General features: G+C 34.8%; 1 long non-coding RNA gene across 2 annotated transcripts in view; it reads right to left on the bottom strand.

Moving 5' to 3' along the window:
- Positions 1 to 2,422: 2,422 nt before the first annotated feature.
- Positions 2,423 to 20,530, bottom strand: part of LOC116752575 — a 110,850-nt gene continuing 92,742 nt past the window's right edge. For both annotated transcript variants that reach the window (XR_004349559.1, XR_004349558.1), the window contains 2 exons: positions 3,826 to 3,940; positions 2,423 to 2,781 (listed from right to left, as the gene is read on the bottom strand). This is a non-coding gene — a long non-coding RNA (uncharacterized LOC116752575). The remainder of the gene's footprint in view (positions 2,782 to 3,825; positions 3,941 to 20,530) is intronic.

Below are 20,530 nucleotides of genomic sequence, written 5' to 3'. Positions count from 1 at the left end.
AGTCTGATTAATGTAGTGATCTAAACTAATGCTAGGTCTTTCCTAACTTGACTCAAAAAGTTCCCTGTAGGATGGAAAAATATCCAACTATCTAATGATACACTGATTTTTTTACCTGAAAATCACTTTAAAATCATCTTTCCCTATATTTTAATTTTATAAATCAGTTGTAAATTTAAAAAGTGAAAAGGAGAGTGGTTCAGTCCCATAAGATAACTAGTGGTAAGAGTGGTATTAGAATTTTGGTCTTCTATTTCTGCTTCACTATTCAAGTTCAATGGTAGCATTTATGATGCAAAAGTCTAAAAAAGTCCAAGTTTATTCTGCATATTTTATTAACTCCCAGAGAAGAGCCCAATTAGAATGTTTTGATCTTTTGACTAATTATTGTAATTGCTGCTTTATGAAACTCTGCATGATAAATATCATTATATTCAATTTAATTTTTTTAAGAAATTAAATGATGGCTTTTTTACAACTGAAGTGTCCAGCAACAGATGAATGGATAAAGAAGATGTGGCACATAAATACAATGGAATATTACTCAGCCATAAAAAGAAACAAAACTGAGTTATTTGTAGTGAGGTGGATGGACTTAGAGTCTGTCACACAGAGTGAAGTAAGTCAGAAAGAGAAAAACAAATACCATATGATAACACATATATATGGAATCTAAAAAAAAAAAAAAAAAAAATGGTTCTGAAGAACCTAGGGGCAAGAGAGGAATAAAAACACAGAAGTAGAGAATGGACTTGAGGACACAGGGAGGGGGAAGGGTAAACTGGGACGAAGTGAGAGAGTGGCATGGAATTACAAATACTACCAAATGTAAAATAGAGAGCTAGTGGGAAGCAGCCGCATAGCACAGCGAGATCAGCTCAGTGCTTTGTGACCACCTAGAGGTGTGGGATAGGGAGGGTCGGAGGGAGGCACAAGAGGGAAGAGATATGGAGACATATGTATATGCATAGCTGATTCACTTTGTTATAAAGCAGAAACTGACACACTATTGTAAAGCAATTATACTCCAATAAAGATGTTTAAAAAAAATTAAATGATGGCTTTTTTTTTTTAGATGGATGAAATCATATGTAAGTACTGCATTTTGGTCCAATTATTCTGGAAGTGCCATTTTTATAAACCACAGTTATTAATATTTTTATGGTCTACCTATGGTTCTTAATCACCAGACCTTTGCATAGTATAGGGAATAACATGACCAGAATCTCAGCAGTGAAAAATCCTAATAGTATCTCATATCTTGTCCAAAGCAACTCAAATATAGAGATAAGTTATCACATATACAACTAGAAAATAGGACAAACCACATAAAATGCTAATCTATAAAATATAAAAAAGAATAAAACTTCCAAATTACAGAACTTATGAAAGGTTAAGGCACACAAAAACGATAAAAAGTGTTGGACAACTGAAAGATACGTTTTGTAGACCATAAGCTATTTAAGAGCAGATTTCCTCTTTTTATTTCCTATAGCTGACACTCAGAAAACCCTTGATAAAGATGTTTATAGTAAATGATTTGTGAGTTCCCTAGAGCTGAAATGATTTCCTAATGGTGTCTGCATCTCACCCTTTGAGACAGTGTATACCCAGTAAATTTGGGTGATGAAAAAAATAGTCTGTTTAGCAAAAGCAAATACTAAAATCCAAACAGGAAGAAATAAGCTAATATTCATTGAGTACTTTCTTGGTGTTAGGCACTGACCTAAGGAATTTACTTGGATTATTTCACTGATCAATCATTCAGCCTGATATTAAAATGTCCTTGATATTAAAATGTCATTAAAACTTAAGTGGAAATCAGTACAATTGTTTGGTAAATTATGAATCAGGCTTCATCTAACTTATTGAAGGCAACAACTACTTTTTATCATTAAATTGTTAACATCTATAACTAATATTCACATATCTGACATTTCATTTGAAAGTCAATCAAATTTTGTTAAATGGTCACATCTTAATTGGCCATAGTGGTTCCATGTGTTTATGCAGCCTTAGTTCATTGAATTCTGTTTTTATGTTAAATTTACATTTATGAGTGAATGGATGAATTAATGATTCAACAGTTTATTTTGTGGTAATAAGTTGTATTTATGAATTGGTGAATTTCATGTGGGTTTCATTCTCAAGCAGAATCTTTCCTCAATGGCAACAAAGATGTGTCACAAGTGAGACCAAGTTTCCATCCTCTTTACAACTTGTAATCCTTGAGACAAAGAATGACAATCTTTTTTAATATCTATGTTAATTCTACAAGAAGACATTAAGAAAAAGCCCACTAGAAATTTCCTCCCTGAGTCAGTCACAAAGGCCTTTAAATAAACTTTATAAGCAGTTCTTTATCTCAACATTGACAAATAAAATATACATTCTTATAGATGTGGTACTTCTTATAGATGCACATCTTATAAAGTGTAAGAGCATTTTCTAAAGACCATTTTCTAAAGTCAATAAGAGATAAGGTAGGGATCATCTTTTTTACCTCTCAAATTTAGCAACACATAGTCCTATTATTTATTAGCAATTTACTCTTTCAGAATTACTTCATTACATTTATTTAAAATAATATGTCATAAAATTCAATGGGACAAAAGGAACTAGAGAGAACATACAAGTTGAGTAACTTTCTTCCAAAGTAGGAAGAGGGTTTCCATTTTATGATGCATCTAAGTGCTGAAAAAAATACATCATCTCTTTGTCTCACGTATATATTTGGGCGATCTTCGTCAGTGTACTTGGTGGACCTCACTAGAGCACACCCTACGGAAAGAAAACACATTTTCTTTAAACATAAGACACAGTTCCTTGGATATCCTGTTAATCACTTTTCCTTTCTAACTGAAAAAAATCACCGCTGAAATTAAAGTACAAATTTCATTATTCTAGAACCTTAAAAGTTGACATGTCTTTGAACAATTGTTTCAGAAATCCTTTTTAAGGTACATTTTCATTTTCTGGCATGGCTTGAATTGAATTCTAAACTTTCTGTTGCTTGTCCCCTAAGCCCCTCTGGTGAATTTAAATAGGCTTCCCTATATATTTAGTACATTCAAGAATTCCTTGTTCCAGTGCCTACTCTGCTTTATTATTAGAAGGTTGTCTCCGAAGTCCAGCAGCCAGTTTGTTTTCTGCCATTAATAGTCTACTTTTTTTCCCCACTTCTTTGAAGAAGTTGAAAAGGCTCCATGTTGGGTGGAGGGGGTGTCAGGAAGAGAGAGAAGTGAAGGGAACCGACTGTGGTGTAACCCCCCAACAAAATATGTTGTCTAATGTAGAATCCTCCCCAAGCTTTAGAAATCCGCGGGTTGGGCTTCCCTGGTGGTGCAGTGGTTGAGAGTCGGCCTGCCGATGCAGGAGACACGGGTTCGTGCCCCGGTCTGGGAAGATCCCACATGCCACAGAGCGGCTAGGCCCGTGAGCCATGGCCGCTGAGCCTGCGCGTCCGGAGCCTGTGGGGAGGCCGCAACGGTGAGAGGTGCGCGTACCGCAAAAAAAAAAAAAAAAAAAAAAAAGAGAAATGCGCGGGCTGGGTTTTCAGTGTGATGTTTAACAGAGTAATAACTTAGCCACGTACCGGTTCCCCCATCACCGCTAAGAATAGGAAGTCTACCATGAGAAAAACATTACATTTTTAAATCCTCCAAAACCAAGTGCTTCCATTGGCTAACGTTTCAACATCACCCAAATCTCTTAGTGAAGATGTTTGAAAACTGGAAAGACCATAAATAACAAAGTACATTTAATTTCTCACAATTCACTTATATGTCCAGAAAAATACATAGAAGAATTTCAAGAAAGACCTACCAATTTGGATGTATAAATTATTGATGTTGACTCATGGCCAAGGGAAAACTAATTCAAAGGCAAGGAGAGATGACTCCACAGAATGGCCATTTGGTGCCCACAAATCATCAGACACCTACCAACAGAGAGGAAGAAACTTCTTAGAAAAGGGGAATGGTTAAATCCACCTACGTAAAAGAACCCAAAGCACCCAAGAAACCTTAAAAGGCCGAGATGAAATCTAGGAGTTACGATTCTTATTTAGTTGACCTAACAGATATAGCCCATGATTATTTTTACGCTAGTTTTTATTTGTTCAGGAATTAATTATTAAAGTAACACTCTTAAAATCACATTTCTTACATCAGATACAAGCAAAAATTTATTTCACCATATGAAAGTTTTTCACTTTTAAATTCTTCATAAAATATGCATGGAATCAGCTGATTGATTATATAACACTATTTAATCTCAAATTCACTTAATCTCAGTTATCTTCAAGTTCTACCTGCTTTTGACAGGAATAAAGACTCAGATGTAGAGAATGGACTTGAGGACATGGGGAGGGGCAAGGGTAAGCTGGGATGAAGTGAGAGAGTGGCATGGACATATATACACTACCAAATGTAAAAGAGATAACTAGAGGGAAGCAGCCACATAGCACAGGGAGATCAGCTCAGTGCTTTGTGACCACCTAGAGGGGTGGGATAGGGAGGGTGGGAGGGAGACGCAAGAGGGAGGAGATATGGGGATATATGTATATGTATAGCTGATTCACTTTGTTATAAAGCAGAAACTAGCACACCATTGTAAAGCAATTATACTCCAATAAAGATGTTTAAAAAAAGAAGTTCTATCTGCTTTCAAACTTCCACAAGTAAGACATTACATACAAGTTAATATTATTGGCTAGTAATACACTCCATCTGATAAAGCTGGGGAAAAAGCAACATTCAATGAAAATAGAAGCTAATTTTTTGAAAAAATGTGGATAAGTTTATGACAAAGTCTCACCTTTCATATTATTTTTACCAAGGGTTAAAAAAAATTAAGATATATATATATATATATAATATGTAAATATATAAAACATATATATTAATTTATATATTCATGTGTATATATTGATATATATTAAGCACATATGTTAACGTATATTAATATATATACATATAATGCCTCAGAGTATAGTTGGTCACTGATAGATAAAAAAACTAAATACGGAGATTGAGATGACAGATAATGATAGCACCTAAGTTTCCACACACTAACTATGTATTTGCAAAGCTGCACTAACAAGTCTGTTTTTCATATGCTTACAAACATTCAGGATATTTGAAAACTTCTGTATATTAGGAACTTTGTTTTCCTTTTCCAAATACAGTCACTAAAGGATCAGTGGGACCTGAGTGCTAAGTTAAATGTCTAGTAAGAAATTTAACAAAAGAATCCAAGTAATCAAAAGGATGCCTGCATTCGCTGCCTACCGAAATGTAGGCTATGCTCTGCATGTGTAAATGGCAAGAAAATTCGGGCGTTAGCTAACCCTTTATGTACTGCTTTTCTCGAAACTCATCCAAACATGACAACTTGCAAAAACATTTAAATATTTATCAGTTGAATTAAACCGAGCCTAGGCACATGTACCAGCATGTCCATTTGAACGTAAGAAATTTAAGATAGTATATACCTTTTGTAATTTAATTTGTAATTAACCTGTACTATAATTCCCCTGAGATACCTATACCTCTTCCTTGACATTATTTATGTAGTCTAATGCTTAAATGACTTGAGAATATCTCTACACCTCATCTGCAGCTTCACTGGAACACTAAAGTGTTAAGGACTTCTACACTCAGAAAGATGTTGACCCCATGAGCACTGAAATGAAATATAATCATATTTAGATTTGGCAAAATTCCAGCAGTGGTTTCCTTGATGGACCTTAAATGGCTTTAAAAAAATGTCATTTTGAAAAACTGCTGTTTTCCTTACAGAGATTAAAAGTTAAAAGCATGAGTATAACAATATTAACAGAGCAATATAAAAGAGACAAAAGAAAAACTACTACTTCATTGGTATTTGATAGATGTTTAAGGTGAGTGATGATATTTAAAAAAATAGAACTTGAAGTTCACAGTAAATTAGCAAACAATGTGAGAAAGGAAAAGAATCAAGCAGGGGTTAGTATATTTATGTAAAACAGTGATTCTCTATTTCAGAATTAAAATGTAAAAATAAGCTGGTGTCAGAGAGGAGGTGATTCCTCATTTCCACCGCATTGAGCAAGCTCGCATCGGCAGCAGACAGCCTTTAATATATGCGTCTGGCTCAGGCTGGTCTCCTAACCAGGAAGCCATCGAATTGTTAATATCACTGGTTTTTTTTTGTATGCAACACATCATTTTCTTGCTCTTTGTTGCAGATCCTTCCTTTTATTTTAAGCTTAGCATGATCTGATTTTCCAAATCATATTATACAGCCCCCAAACAATATTATCCTGTGACAGCTAAGATAGAAATGCAGAAAAAAGTGGCATCCATCTATCCATATACAGCATAAAGTAATTTATATAAACAAAGTTACCCACTTATAGCTCTACTCACCTTTATGGAGTAAGAGAAAAGCTTTATCAATGACGCTCTCAGAAAAGATAGTTCATAGATCGGAAGGTTACATACAGAGGGTTCAGAGTATGCATGACGATTAGTAAAAATGTATACATTTTATATATGTTTTGGGGGAAAATAAACACAATTGCATTTTAAATCTAGCTTTGGTATCTTCTGACTATGAAACAGAAGTTAATATATATTATGGTTCATAAATATGATGACATAAAAAAATCTTGCATTTGAAATAGTTATATTTGATATCACTAGAGCCAACAAACAATCTATCCCTTACATTATTTTGGAACTAAATTGATGGAACGTCTTATACATACAGGTGTCTGTAAACATATACCTGTATGTGATATTGTTTTATATAAGAGGTAGTTTCTGATACACTGTGTAAATGTGGCTATTAAATATAATCAAGTTTCTGTGTACTTGTAGCTACATATACATAGAGTTCTTTGTATTGAGAAACTTATGCTTTTAAAAACGCTTGATTACAATGAGAATAAGGTTAAAAGAAGTAAAAAATAAATACTACCCAAAACTTTACGGTTTATATTATCTCCATTCATTTGAAGTTTTAAAACATTTGTTTATACACACACACATACACACACTTAAAATGTCAGATAAATGAAACAGGTGATATAAGTAAAGAATCTGAATAGATACAGGGTGGATATATGCTTAAACACATTCTATGTGCCTTCATAGATGAGGAATATGTTTATGATATTGTAACATCAATTTTTTAGGAAATATAACTTGTGGATGATTTGTATTCTGTGATACTTCAAATCGTAAGTAATTCTAACAGGTCCAATAAAAAGGTGAACAAAGACTCTATTACAGTATTCTAAAACACATTAAGAAATTTATTTTAAAAATGTGAAGATATATATAATTTATAGTATCCCTGTAAAGCAATAGAGTTTAAAGAATGAAATCATTTTGTTTCTTCTATTATGGAAAATCTCTCATCTTCATTTTGAATCTTATTATCTGCAACATTATTGTAAAATTTAAAAATAGATTTAATGTGTAATTCTGCTCTCAAAAAAGCACATTTGATATGGCAATGGCTAATAATATTCAAATGTGACATGGTATAGTTGGAATAGTTACCTCATATAAAACTAAAATTCTCATAAAAGTCTGCAGTTCAGATTCAGTTGATAGATGAACTAGAACAGCCTGACTTCATAGGTGGTGTTTACTAATTTATCACACATATGTCCATGATATATGCCAAGTAAAATGCAAAAATTAAAAGGTATTATATTTCTGTTAATTATGATAACTCGAACTCTTATAACAAGATAATGTCTTGTAATAAGACATATAAAGCATGTTGTCTGGTTAAAAAGACTAAAGAAAACTCTGGCAATAAATACTAAGTATAATGCAGCATTCTTCTTAAATCAGTATAAAATCTAATAGGGTCAAATAAAGAAGATGGCAAATGATTTTATTTCTAGGCCTCAAGCATGATTATAGCCATACATTACATATTCTCAGCCATAGTTGTGTGAAAACATAAAGGATTTATTTAAGTAGCTAATGTATATATTTCTATGCATATGAAAAAACTTACAAATATAAACCACTCTCTTCATTATTAACTAAGGAGTTAGTCTCTTAGGCTAGCCACCTTAAATACACCAAAAGAAGCATTTTAAAAACACTTGTATTTAATTTTGCTTCTTACACAGATATCTTATATTGCTTTTATATAAATGTTGTTATAATACAAATACTATTCCTGTGCACTCTGTCATCACTTTAGAGTACAGTTTCTGAAAATAGTATTTTGGGGGGTGGGTCATGGTGAAAACATTGCTGATTATAAAGAAGAGCATTGTTCATTTCTCCTAGGCAGAATCTATGTATGTTCTTTTGTTCTGATGGTAACTGCAGACAATCAATAAGGTCCAAAGCTGCTGGTTCCCCTCCGCCTAGGTCCCAAGAGCCTGACTTGTGATGTTACTAAAATACCTCACAAGTTAGGGTCTCAGGGACTAGGAAAAGTCTGGTTTGATGCAGTAGAATTCTTCTTCCAGTGATAAGGCTAGTTTAGAAATTACAGTTGGGTTCAGTTAACTTTTTCCTCTAAATACTAATTAAAATACATACGCAGAAATATATATATGGTATATAAAGTTAGGATGAGCTGAATATTCATGACAACCATTTAGAGACTAATTTCAGACTTTAAAATAATGAAGAATGTATGAAACAATGCAGATAATGTACAGTTAAGAGTCATTCCATTAGATCCAAGAAAGAGACCAAAAATGGGTTAAAATCTGTTTCTAGCAGATTTGTACAGCAACACCATAACCTCTGTTACATTAAAGAAGGATTATATGCCAGTTAATGGGACCCTAATTGAAATTTTGCTTCCCATTACACATCTATACAGCACAACTTGTAAGGTGGGCCCAGGACATATAACACTTTAACTCTAATTTAAATATACACTGTTGCAGTTAAGAATAAAACAAAAACTTTTTTGCATGTCATAATTTAATACCTCTGAAGCTTGCTATTTCTCTTTGAATCTCCAAACTATTCAGACAGCCAATATTTCCATGCATACTCTGTAGCTATTTGAGCAATGCCACTTAATAAACACGTAACTTAAAATGCTGGCAACATAAGAAAAAAAAAGGCTCTACTTTTAAACAATTGCATTATAAAGCTCAATACTTTTGAAAATACACAATCCCAATCCTGCATATTCACTGAATTTCCTCCGATCTTTTAGCCTTGTTTGTGGTTCGAGAACAGAATTTATACTTTAGGAATGATCCAAGGTTTAGTAGCATAGAACGCAGGGTAAAACAATCGGACCAGCCATAAAATAAAAGTCCTGGCCACAGAAGTGGAATCTGGTTCTTCTGAAGTGGTTGATCTTAAAAGGGAAAAGAGGAGGAAAAAATAAAAACGGAAAGAATTAGAATGTTTTCCTGTAGAACAGGTGAATCATCCATTTCCAAGTAAGCTGCAAGGAAAGCTATACTGAACAAAATATTTGCTAACTGGCCCCCTCCTCCACCCTAGTACCACACCCCTTTCCAGCCACCACCCCCGACCCTCTGTCCAGATCTTTACTTTGCCTTGTTAAGACTTTAAATATTCTGCTCCATGATGTAATGCATCATTATATAAGATCTCTTTCTGTTTATCGTTTGATTTTCCATACTGAATCAGTTATGGCTTAAAATAGTAAATAGTTAAAAAAAATTAAAACAAAAAAGCAGCACTCACAAAAAGCAAAAAATAAAACAGTCCTTAGATATAAGTCCATGCTTTTCGTTAAAACTGAATATGCTTTACAATTTTTGACCATAGCATTCAACCAATTATTAGAATGAAAAATCTCACCCCTCCATAAATATGACATTAACATAATTATACCACCCCCATCACGGAGACCCATCCTCCTTAGGGAATACATCTGATGCTCCAAAGATGGAAATCAGTCAGATTCTAGTTGCTCTCCAACGTACCTTTGCTTCTCACTGACTGACTGGCTTTTACCCTCCACGCACTCACACGCCACCCCCTCCCCTCGGCTAGACACGGATGCCCGAGCGAGCACGCGCGCGCACAGGCATACAGACACCCAGCGAGAGGCGAGGCAAAGCATCTGATGCTGACTCAGAGCGCTTCTGTGTGCAGGGGGTGGCAGCGGCTGGTATTTTCACTGCGCTCATCATTAACATTAACTCACAGTCTAGCATCCACCCTCTCCCAGACCTGCGGGACTGCAGTATTTGCATGACGCTGTCACTCTAGCCTTTGCAGGTCAGATGATAGAAGGAAAAAAAAAAAAAAAAAAAAGGAAAGAAAGAAAAGAATTGAAAAGGAAAAGCCCCCAAAGCCTTCATTTCTTCCAGGGTCTCCTTATTTTTCCACCTTTCTACTTCCTCTGTGGATATGTCTCAGTTGTTTGACATCTTTCCGGAAGAAGCTGTCTTGTGCTTCAGTGAGCCAGTAGTCAGTTGGTCCTCCCCTCCCCTCAAACTTGGATACCCACCCCTTTCCCCCCCGATCAATAACACAGATATCCAAATACAGTTGTGGAAACAGGCTCCAACACAGTCTCACCCTGGATTCACTACCTCAAGAAGCAGGCAGCCAGGCTCACACGTGATAGAAAAATAATGCCAGCAATTCTTTAGCAGTCCTAGACTTTATTCTATGCCTTCATTCCCCCCCATCCTCCCCCTACCCAGCTGATGAAAGAGCAAAAAGAGCCTTTGCACTTCTCTATGAAGCCCCCAAGCAGCCCAAGAGACAGATGAGTTAGGTGGATCTGTATAGATCAATCATTTCTATTGAATAATGAAAAAAAACCTGATTTTAATAAAAATAATTGCTTAATATTTGTATTGCTGTGCTCTCATTTCACAGGAATTACAAGACCTGCCAGGATCTGAATCATCGATATGACTTAAACTGTGTTGAAATTCTAACTTGCTGGAATGAAATCAACCAACAGGATGTTAGTATATTTTTTACTTTTTCGATTTAATAACTCTTAAAAATAATAATAAATAGCCATGTTGGCGAATATGTGAAAGTCTTTGAGACTAAGAAATGTTTGCAGGCTATAAATATTATAATTAAATATATGTTTACATAAAATATGGATTTGTGTACATATGTGAAAACAATCTACTATGTGCATTGTTACAAAAGGAAGTACAATTTTGGCTGAACACAGTCGTGTTTGTACTACAGTGTTTCATAACATAAAAAGCAGTATATAGGTATTTATCCAGTTCCTTTGTTCTTCAACTGTTCCCTTTAATGATAGAATGTGGTAAACTGCCTACCTTTCCATTCTACACGAGCGATATTTCTGAATTACTTGCCAGACAGAGCTAGCCATCAGTGACTCTGCAGCATACAAGAAATACATACAAAGGAAAGTACGACAATTCTCAAGCCAACTCTATTGCTGTCTGGGGCTGGAGAAATTTCGGTTTACCGACACAGACAGATCCCAGCATGCACTGCGACACTGCAGGACCAACTAAGGTAGCAGTTTGGCAACAGAACTGTGGCAACAAACGTGAAGAAAAATCATTTGCAGAGGTTCCAGAGAAAACATCACATAACCCATAGAGAGAAAGAAGCATCTGCAGTAGGCTACGTATCTCTATCATCAGCTCCTACAGGCTCCTGATTTGAAAGAGAAAGGAAAGAAAAGGAAAAACTCAAGTGCAAAACAAAAAAACACAAATAAATAAAGAAGTGGGCATCGGGAGGAAGCATGGTATTAAGTACACACTCTCACTGGAGAGAGAAAGGGAGGAAGGAAAAGAATACGAGGTGGAGGAAGAAAAGAAAACGAAGAAAATAGGAAGAGGGAGGGGAAAGGTGGAGAAGGGGAAGAAAGGGACTGAGAGGAAAGAGCAAAGAATCACTGAGCCCTGAAGGAACAAATGAAATATGAAATTAGATTTCAGAAACCAAAGATTCCAGAATAATGTTCAAGCTTAGAGTTTAATGAAAAACTGTAACAGAAATTAATGCATGCACGGCATAGCTTAAAATACTTATTGTTGGTAACAGTGAGAAGCCTGCCGCCTTCATCCTTCCTGTTCTACGTGTGTGTATTAAACTGGTCATCTCTTAAAATCTCTTTGCTCAGATCCATCTTTTTTTTCCTCTCTCTCTCCAGCATCATCAGTGTCCTTTATGCTATTTTTTTTTTTCTAGACAGTTGCCCACAATACTCTGGATAAATTAATGTTGTGACCTCACTATGGCTATCAGACATAAAATGTCGACTGTTTTAATAATTGAACATGTGCTTACAGCAAACTGCCTACTGATATCTTAGCTCTGTGGACTGCCTGCATAAGCATCTCACTCCCAGCTCTGTGAATCAGAAACAACAGATGCAAATACAACTTTCTTTTTCCTATTCCACGCTATCTCTGTTTATTACATACAGAGACAGACACACACATAACTTTATAGAAGGCATAAAAACATTAACCAAGCGAGTTAGAAAATCACGAATAAAGGTTTGAAGAAAAATAATAATTATAAATGTCCAGGCATTTAAAATATTTATATCCAGACAGGGGTGAGCCAGTTTCAAGTGCCCAGGCTTCTGTCAAGACCATCATTGGGCCACTGGAAATCCAGACTTGATTAAATCAATATTTATTTGAAAGAAGATGTAATCAATCAGTTCAGCTATGTCTGTCATAGACATGGGTTTAAAGTCTCTTCTTATTCTAAACTTCCATTCATCAATACTAAAACATCCCTAAATGAGACTCTGACTATGGCTAAACTTTTTACAAAGTAAATTTTTCAGTCTGTTTTATACTTAATTTGAGCAAGCAATGCAAGTATGGTCTTCCTAGATCAATTATTTTTATGGATTATTCGAGTTTTGTTCCGTTAACTTAAAAAATAACTAAGATAGGGACTTCCCTGGTGGTCCAGTGGGTAAGACTCTGTGCTCCCAATGCAGAGGGCCCGGGTTTGACCCCTGGTTGGGGAACTAGATCCCACATGCATGCCGCAACTAAGAAGTCCAAGTGACGCAACTGAAGATCCCGCACGCCACAACAAAAAAATAATCCCACTTGCCACAACTAAGGTCCGGTGCAGCCTAAATAAATAAATGAATATTAAAAAAAAACTAAGATAGATCTGGATGTTTATCAAATGATGTATTAAGTTAAAGGAAGCAATGACTGCTCTGAAATATTTTAATACAACCTGCCTTCTACCTTATTACTAAGGCAAGCGATCTTTTCTCAGAGAGGCCATTTGAACTCATTGTTATTATGGGAATTGTATTTAAGAACATTGATGAGGTTTAAGATAAGGAAGATGGAGGACAAAAAATGATCTACAGCTCTAACTTTGACTCAAAATTCATGGATGTGCAGAATATATTGTTTTTTTATTACTTGCATATTTTCTTTGCTTTATTTAACCTACACTTTCCAATAAGGTGCGACCAGCCACATGTAGTTATGAAAATTAAAATTAAAGGTAAAAATTCAGTTCCTCTGTTGCCCTAGCCATATTTCAAATGTATAACAGCACATGTAGCTGGTGGTTACCATTTTGGACAACACAGCTATAAAACATTTCCAACCTTGCAGAAAGCTTTATTGGACAGTGCTAACTTAAACTGTCCTTGTGAAAGTTTATAGCATAACTGGTCGCTGTATCACAATACTTTTATTCCAGTCTATTTTAAGAGGATGAAATTTATATTGATTTATTTGAAGATCTAAAATATGAGAATTGCATTTGACTAAAGAGCATCTAATACTTTTATTTACGAATAGTTTTGAAATATGTAAGATTACTTAAGGGGAAGTGTTGTACAGAAATGAACTTTAAGGTAGTTGATAACAAAACCATCAGAAGACACAAAAACATACTCAAACTAAAGTCTCCGAATAAATCTGTCAGATGCTTATTTGTCTAACCTTTCCAGAAATGAGAGTCATGCTCTTTTTGGTGTCAAACAACCCATATTACAAATTTCTATTTTCAAAAAAGAAGGGCTGTAATAGTAGTGTGAGTAGCAAAAATACAGAGAAAAAGCAATTTTTAAAAATCCTATTCGTATAAGCAAAAAATTGCAGTTAAGAGCAACAAGTATGGTTAGACCATTTTCTTCCTTTTTTTAAAAGAGAAAAGAATAATTAAAGGGCAGGGGAGACAAGAATCAGATGCCAGTGAATTAGGATGACCTGGTTGGGAATTTTCTATTAAAGAAAAACAGGTGTGTGTGTATGTGTGTGTGTGTGTGTGTGTGTGTGTGTGTGTGTGTGTATGTAGACATTGTTAAGATAATTTTGAGTTATCAGTCAGATTCTGGAACTAATTATCTTAAGCAAAATGAAAATAAAGTAAAACATAAGTATATATGTTATTACTTTAAAAATTTCATAGTGAGTGATGCAGCTGGTTTTTAACAAGAAAAAACCTGACATCTTTTCTTCTAGTATTTTAGTATTTGGACTAGGGGATGATTCAGTGTTTAACTCAGACACTTTTGGATTGTAATGCAAAACGCTTATTCGTCAACCTAAAATTACTTTTTTCTTACTCTTTTGATATATAAGTGCAGAGCATCACAACTAACATGGAAAAATAATCACACAGATTTCTCTTCCTTTCAAGGATGACCCTTTAGACCCTGCCATGTGAAATCTAATGTTCATTCTTCTATTTAGAAAATGTATGATTGTAACACTCTATACCAATCTCTCTCTCCCACCCTCCCCCCATTTTCCTCTCCCCTTCTCCTCCCCACTGCTTTCCCCAAGTGTGTAACCCACTTGCCAGTCCAGTGTGTCATCAATATCCACAAGGGGGGCACATTCAAAGCCACACCAGAGAGATGACAGAAGGAGAGCAAGTCTGAGATAGGGGTAATTAGAGCAAGAACACGAACTTGAGGGAGGTCTTGAGGGGGAAGTGACAATGACAGTGACTGTTGTACAACCACACACATGAACAAATAGTCTTGAGGATGCTGGTGGAGTGTTTCTCTTTCAGGAGAAAGGTAGGGTATAATAATGAGGGGCAATTTGGAGACCATGGAAAAAAATTATGCCGTATCAAATCATCTTGCAATCCAGAAGAGTATTTTTCAATAGTTAGCAGGTTTATACGTTCTAACAATAAAGGAATGTTTCTGCTCTGTTGATGTGCTTTCTAACAGATGAGACAGTGAAAAATTAATCTTCACTTGTTAAGATGGGACATTAGGTGGAAATGATCAAGTGACTTCAGAATTACTGTCATATTTAGAGCTTGAATACTATGGCAAAGGAGCCATAATAACTTATGTTTTAGCTAACAAACTACGGAAGAGTACAGGTATTCCTCAGTATCTGTGGTTTCAGAACCCCCGGGGATACCAAAATCCTTATATAAGGTACTGTCAAGCCCCGTATATAAAATGGTGTAGTATTTACATATAAACGACATGCATCTTCCCATATGCTTTAAGTCATATTGAGATTACTTATAATACCTAATACAATGCTATGTAAATAATACCTAATACAAATGCTACGTAAATAGTTGCCACCATGCAGCAAATTCAAGTTTTGCTTTTTGGAAACGTTTGGAATTTTGGGAGAGGGGGGTGGAATATTTTTGATCTGTGGTTGGTTGAATTTGTGGATTTAGGACCCACGGATTTGGAGGGCCAACTATACTATTTTCCTTATGTTCTGTATACAACAGTTTCAAAAGAAGTTGGAAGGGAAGTAATCTAGGAGTCAGGTAATTTGTTCAAGTGCCAATTTGGTAAATAATAAAATTTATGGTCTTGGATGAGTCATTTAACTCTTGGAACCTTAGTTCTCTTATCTTTAGAATTAGGAGAGATAACTCGGTTCATCACCAAGACCTAATTCAGCTCTAAAATTTTGTGCAATGAAAGGGAGTAAAACTGGAAACACGTGTTGGTCATTACCACCTACTATTTAGATGTTTGTATGCATAATTGCGTCATTTAATAGTTATAGTACTGTCCAGTAGCATTTATATCCAGAAAGACTAATGATAAATCCTCTTCATATGTCCCTGTGATAGCTCACCTAATAATTAAATCTCAAAAAATGTAACCTTTCATCTTAGCTGCAGAATATGGCAATATTAAAATGTTATATTAGATCTTCTATGTGGATTACCCTATTTACATTTAAATTTTCATTGATTTGAAACAATATATAAAATATTTTTATTTTAGATGTAGGGAGGTAGTAATTTTCTAAGTCTTAGAAAAATATATATACACTGTTATGGTACATGCACTAAGGAGATGAACTCACAGTCTCCTTGGACAACTTATTGATAAAAATTAGCCTGCACGGATTTAAACAAATCTAGGATTAATTGATTGAATAGACATATTTTAGCTTTAAAAAGGCATTTAAAATTCAGGCTAAAATATGTCAGTTCATAAAACTACTTAGGTGGGTTCTAGAAGCCTGACGAAAAAAAAAATATCAGAAAATCAGGTGAATCATAGGTTTAAAAATCTCTATCATCTATCAAAAACTTTAAAAACACCTTTTTAGATTTTTTAAAGAATACTCATTTTGAATGCTGCCTAACTTAGGTGAGGTAAAGTTATTAATGGATAGTTATTATTCTGATTGCTCATAATCACTTTTATTCTAGATTTTGAGTTTTCTTCAATATGAAAAAATATGCTAGTTTTGTAAGCTTTTTAACATAAGGAAAAGATAATACTTTATCCATTGATTATGATAGGTAGGAATGGAACACAAATGATAGGGTAAGTTATCTTAAATAAAATATTCTCTCTTTATAGATATTTTTATTTCATTTCCTGATTTTTTCTGTTCATTTTGAAACAATATCACACAATCATACATATTTTTTTTCAAGATTTAATTTTCACTTTGCTGCCTCCATGCTAAGTGATGGAGATTGTTTCCTGATTAACACACTTTTAGACGTATAAGTACTATGATACAAGTTTTAACTTTTCAAAATATATTCTTTCATGAAGAATGCCACTACAGCATACTTTTGAACCTTATTATATAGGTTTTCAATGTATGTTGAAGAAGCTACCATTACATGGGAGGAGGGGAAAATACTTAAAGCATTATAAACATCATTTAAATATTTCTGAACTGTGAAGGTTCAAGTGTATCCTGCATTCTCATGCTTTGTTCCATCCTTTCCAAACAATTGCATTGACTTGTCAAGGGTTAGAGGGTATACTTCCATTGATCAGAAAAATAGCCTGACACAGCAAAAGTGTCTGCTAATTCAAGACAGATCAATCCCACCTTTGTTTCCTTTTGGTTACATTACGGTTATTCATTCCGCATCATTTAAATTCCATAATACATATCTCAATCTAACAAAGGAAATGGTTAAAGAATAATCTCAGTAAAAAATGATATGTTCCTGGGTATTCCCCACACTGAATTGCTATTGAACTTGGTGGACATTATAACACCTGATCAAGTGCTTGGCCTCATTCTCAAGTTCACTCGAGAATTCTGTCCCTTTTAAGGATTTTATAAAAACCTTAGGAAGAAAACCTACCTTGGAATACAATTTAAAAAAAAACACTTCATACAATCTTATATTAGTATGTTAATTCTCTTGGGAGGGTAACAATCTCCAAGAGGTACTAGCATTTTGACTTTTACTAACCTGAAAAGTTACATGCTGTTTAATACGGTTCCTACTCTTATCTGTAATCTTTACTTAGATAACAACAAAAATAGTCACAAATTCAAACCCCTCATAGCCTAAGTGGCCCACAGACATGTCAATTTTTTGCAGTAATGCTTGATTATATTTCTTTATTTACTTTAATTTTCTCTTACGTGCCATGAGACATAACCCATTAAAGAAAAGGGTTAAATTAGAATTTATGTTTGGATACTTTGCTATTATAAAGCTTTGAATTTAAGAGAAACGTATTTTAATTCGTATGCCTGAAAAAGACATGTTTTAAAGCACACGCTAAAAGGAAACAGCTTTTCAATTACTAAATGCAGTGCTCAGTAGGACAGAAAACTTACTGCTTCTCTTAAACGCTAGACCTTTAAAACATTTGCTGGATGACAGCATTATACAAAAAAAAAAAAGTTTCCTTAGCAAAGAATTAAAGCTGAATATGCAACATTTCTTAGGAGCATTGAATAAGTCTATTTGTCCAGCTTACTTTGCAAAGACTGCGTAGAAAACAGCACCATAAACACTTTCAGTCCCCACACAAGGGCTAAACAAAGAGTCCTCTTTCTAGCCATCTAATCGGGTAATTTATTTTTTCAACCATCACATAAATTGAAACACAGCTGTAACCAATGACTTGCAGATCCAGTTCCCAGCCAGCTGGAAATCAGTTCTGCTGAAACAGCAAGATTTTTACATTGTTCACTTCTGTACATCTGGAGAAATCATTGAAGTTCAAAGGTGACCAGAAAAGCTCTTTAAATAAATTCAACCCACGGTGAAGATTTGTCTAAGGATCTACAAACTCAACATTCACTTTTACAAAATGTTCATTTCATGAAATTAATGCTTATAAAGGCTGTTTGCATCCTCATCAGTATAGACTTTATGAGTTACTAATTGAATCAAGAACTTAAATACCTGTTTCTTTCAAACAACTTGCTTCCAAACTTTTTCCTAGGAGTTGTAGCTACTAAAAGATGGTCACATTAAAATACTATGTTACATGCAGAGACCTAGGCCATAAGAAACTGTAACAAAACCAGATACCAGAAATGTACCTACTCATATCTCAAATTTAATCATGTTTAACTAATATAATCCTCTATTTAGATAAAATGAAGGAGAAATACTACTCTAAAGAAAGCAGAGCTGGAATACTTCCATCAAGCTAGGTAGGCAAATCCCCAAGGAACCAGCGTCCTGGGAGAAACAAATGTGGATTAGGAATGTTCCACATGCAGTACTGCAGGGAGGTGATTCTGGCACTAGAAGAAGAGAAATCCAAGAGCAGCAGCCACTTAGCTCTACCCTGGAAGCATATAACTGCACATAGGGTAAAAGTTAAGATTCCCTGAAAAACAAAATCTGATGCAGCCAATCCTTGCGGTAAAGAGCCTTCCATAAAAGTTTGATAAATTTAAAGCAAATAAAAACCCAGAAGAGTAACTGTATCCTTGACATTTAAATTATGCACAATATATTGATTCAAATGCATCATTTTCTTCACTAAAGCCGTAAAAAAGATATTCTTGGGAAAATGAATATGTCTGGCAAGCTTCTCAATCCAGTTTTTGTTGTGTTTAAAAAACATAAACATGGGACTTCCCTGGTGGTGCAGTGGTTAAGAATTTGCCTGCCAATGCAGGAGACACGGGTTTGTGCCCTGGTCCAGGAGGATCCCACGTGCCGTGGAGCAACTAAGCCCGTGAGCCACAACTACTGAGCCTGCGTGCCTCAACTACTGAATCCCGTGTGTCTAGAGTCCATGCTCCGCAACAAGAGAAGCCACCGCAATGAGAAGCCCACGCACTGCAACAAAGAGTAGCCCCGCTCGCCACAACTAGAGAAAGCCTGCTTGCAGCAATGAAGACCCAACGTAGTCAAAAACAAAACAAAACAAAAAAATAAATAAATCACAAATATACTTTATTTTCTTTTCTTAGTTAATACACTGGTGAACATGTTATTTTCATTATTTAGCCATCTTATTCAAATGTGTGGCTATTTCAATTACACTGGATCAATAATCAGTAATTTCTTTATGAGTTGTACCTCTAACTAAAAAGAGTGGAAAAAAAATAGTAATAAGGTATACTTTCCCTACTGAATGACAGATGGTACTCACATAGTAAGTAGCAATTTCCCACTAGATAGTGAATTCACATAAAGGTGTTTTAAGTTCATTCACATGGTAAACATGTGACTGATTTTTATGTATCATTCACTGTATACACAGGCTATGGAAAAATATTTGAAAGGGTTGGAAATATGATTTGATAAATAATGAAATACTCAGTGTCCTGAGGATTACCTTTAAGAATTTCAGGGCAATAGAAAATTGCACCCAACCAAAAGGCTCTTGTCTATCGCTGGTTATTAACTGGCTGTGGGATCTAGAGGAAACACATACTCTCTTTAGGTCCCCTGTAGAATCAGGATCTAATGTCTTTTCCAGATCAAATGTCCACAATTTTGTAGATAATTTCAAAAATCCCAATATATCAATATATCTGTTTATCCTATTGCTCCTGAAATGTAAAATCCCCAATTTTCTTTTTTAGTTTCATCACTTTGGGGGTGAACACCACTAAAAATCAATCTATCCTTTTTCAAATATGAACCAACCGATCCAGAAATCTACTAGATAATGTTTTTGGTAAGCACAGGGAAAGTTAACTTGATAGGAAAAACTCTTGAATGGACACAGCTTAATTTTATGAATATGCCATTTAAAATTAAGCAACCAGTTAAATTTCTCATTGTTTTAAAATAGAACTAAAATTAGGCAACTCCCACACTGTTCTCTACTGCAATATTAAAGTATGCTTCATAAGGAAATCTACATGACTAAAGTTTTCAGTGCTATT

Source organism: Phocoena sinus, chromosome 4, assembly GCF_008692025.1.
Source record: "Phocoena sinus isolate mPhoSin1 chromosome 4, mPhoSin1.pri, whole genome shotgun sequence".
Classification (NCBI taxonomy): Eukaryota; Metazoa; Chordata; class Mammalia; order Artiodactyla; family Phocoenidae; genus Phocoena; species Phocoena sinus.
The sequence above is the reverse complement of the archived record's forward strand: the minus strand, read 5'-3'. Positions and strand labels throughout refer to the sequence as shown.